Source organism: Crocodylus porosus, unplaced genomic scaffold, assembly GCF_001723895.1.
Source record: "Crocodylus porosus isolate Cpor-Errol unplaced genomic scaffold, CroPor_comp1, whole genome shotgun sequence".
Lineage (NCBI taxonomy): Eukaryota > Metazoa > Chordata > Crocodylia > Crocodylidae > Crocodylus > Crocodylus porosus.
The window spans coordinates 12929054-12931722 of record NW_017728932.1 but is presented as its reverse complement, the minus strand read 5'-3'; the positions used below and the strand labels follow the sequence as shown (position 1 = coordinate 12931722).

Genomic DNA, 2669 nt, shown 5'->3' with positions numbered 1-2669 from the left:
TATACAAAGAGTAGCATTTCAGCAAAGTGAGATGCTGGGTGGCAAGAAAAGCTCATCCTTGAAATCAGCCCCCCCCTCCCCCCAAATCTGATACAAATGAGCAGAAAAAGGAAACTTCTCTTTCAATAATATTTTCTTTGGTTTGAGAGCATCTGTGGAAAGCACATGCCAGAGTTTTAACTTGATTTTATCTTATTAACACATAAGTAAGCAAATAAACCACCCATACCATCTGTAGTGATATATAAGGTCCAATTTTATTTGTTATCCACTATTAATATGTTCTTTTTCATACTGGGATCAGTTCCAGGACCTTAAACCCCTTATAAACAATAACTAATTAAGGCAACAAAGATTTTATTGCAGCATACCAGAGAAGCACTTTGGTAGAAAAATGTACAAACATTTACATATTGCTCAGGCTTCTGAGCATTGTACTGTACTGCACTGTATTTCCACATGCCTAATAAAATCCAGCACAGAATCTCTCTGCTAAAAATGTGACATCAGAAAGACACCTTGTAATTTCAGATTGGTCAGAGAAACATGCTTATTTGTAAAATTTCACTAGCATTTTATTTTACTCCTTAAAGAATTGAGACACCTCCCCCCCCCTCCCTTTTTCAGCAAGGTTTAATGAAAGTCCTACTAATACAAACTAATGGGACTGACAAATCTGCAGCACTATATTCAGTTCTTTGGCGTCTCCTAAACTGGGAAAATTCTTGTGTTTAGATGTTTTAACCTCTTCTTTCAAGTCATCTTCACCTGCAGATATAGAGATATAATAATGAGAATATACAACGGGCTAACTGATAGGTGGTTATCAATACCTTTAACCTGCAAGTGACAGATCCAATTGACAAGTTGTGAGAGGGCATCAGTTTTGAGAGGAAAGAAGTGATGCCTCTCTAGTTAGCTTATTAGATATTCTGTTTCTGTGCCATTGTTTGTTCATGTTTCTGTAAGTAGTTGATGTGATAAGTTGTAACTTGAAATATTAACAGCCAGCTGCCAAAAGACCGAGCAAATAGCCATGCATTTAAAATACTCGACAAAAATAAAACTCGTGCACACTTTGATATAAACAGGTAAAGGATGTATGAATGGGGTATCTTCCTTTTCACTGCACAGTTTTGCCACCTATGAATGACATGGTGAGCTCATGAAGCAGATGCTATAGTATAGTCAGTGTCCTACCGAGAGAGAGGCATTCTCTGCACTGACAAACTTCACGGCTATGATTCACCAGCTGTGGACCTCGGTGCAGCAGTAGGAACTGTTTTACGTGGGCAAGGATCAGGTAGTTTTTTACTGTCTTGTCAGGCAACCCTACAATCAAGAAAGTGGGTACAGTGTACTGAAGGGGGAGTCAGGGGGCTTGGGATCTGTTCCTCCTGCAGGCACTGACCAGCCTCGGGATCTTTCCGTCAAGTTTTGCATGCTCTGGGCTTGCCAGTTTGGGCCTTTGGTATGAAACTATAAGCAGAGACGTGTGAAATCTAGGCACTATCAAAACTCAGCTAAAGTAAGGGATAGTAAAAACACCGTAACCCACTGAAGCTACCTTAAGTTCAGTTTTGTCTTCAGTTCCCCTTGTAAAGCAGATAAAAATGGTGAAACTTCAGGTGTGTAACCCTAAGCAGAATATGACCCAATATTTTTTCGTCTCTCCTGTAAATAATCTTTTCTCTGTGTATCTTTAGTGATATTTTTCACAGTAATGTAATTATAGCTGTATGTGCAATTTTGCAGCATATATTCTATATGTGGTACATGGATTAACTCACTACGTATATGGTTGGTAGTGATACTTGAATTTTAGGAAGATATAATAATAATCTTTATTAAAAAAGGAAGATAGTGAGGTATAATAATATGCTGATGCATGAAATCACACGGTGAATAACTGCATGAAATCACACAGTGAATAATTTTTGGCACTTTCATTGCTGTGATACTCCAGTGTTAGACCAGTCTAATGGCACGTCAGTCTCTGTGGGTCTGTCTATATGGTACAATGCATATGCACCGTGTCGCACCATGTAGCCCTGTCCTGTGAGTCCAACTATCCATATTGGGCTCCCTGTCACAGCTCGTGTGCCAGGTTAGAGAGATCTCAAAATAGAAGCCTGTAATGGGAGCCTTATATACCCTCTTATATCACATTGCATATATATATTACAGAGTAACCTCATATAAACACACTGGGAAAGACTGCAACCACAGCCAGGAATGCCCAGTCAGGATACAAATATATCAGTAGGTTCCCCTTTCATTTTAACAAGCCATGAGCAAAGGTGATCCTGTTTCAGTCACCCGGCAGCACTGGCTGTGGGAGGGAGGGGTTGTCTTTGTACACACTAAATGGGGATCTACTAACGCTCTCAGTTGGCGGTCAGAGGGCATTGATGATATGCCCCAACGTTGGTTTGTTCTCGTTAGGTTTTATTGAGGCGCTTTCATCGGTTCAGTTTCATTTCTTTTTTTTTCCCCTGTGCTCAAACGCTCTCCATAACAGTGATGTCAGAAATCAGGAGCTGCCACTGGCTGGTGAACTAAAGCCCTTGCAGTGCCTACAGCCGTCTCTCAGCTGCTTGTGAATGACAGAATCGTGTCTTCTTCCTCCAAGAGTTTTTCCTGTACTCGCTTAAGCAGCCCTCCCTCCC

General features: G+C 40.6%; 1 long non-coding RNA gene across 1 annotated transcript in view; it reads right to left on the bottom strand.

The window, feature by feature from the left end:
- Positions 1–238: 238 nt before the first annotated feature.
- The window catches only part of LOC109317144, a 6130-nt gene continuing 3699 nt past the window's right edge, over positions 239–2669 (bottom strand). The window contains exon 2 of the long non-coding RNA XR_002102988.1: positions 239–768. This is a non-coding gene — a long non-coding RNA (uncharacterized LOC109317144). The remainder of the gene's footprint in view (positions 769–2669) is intronic.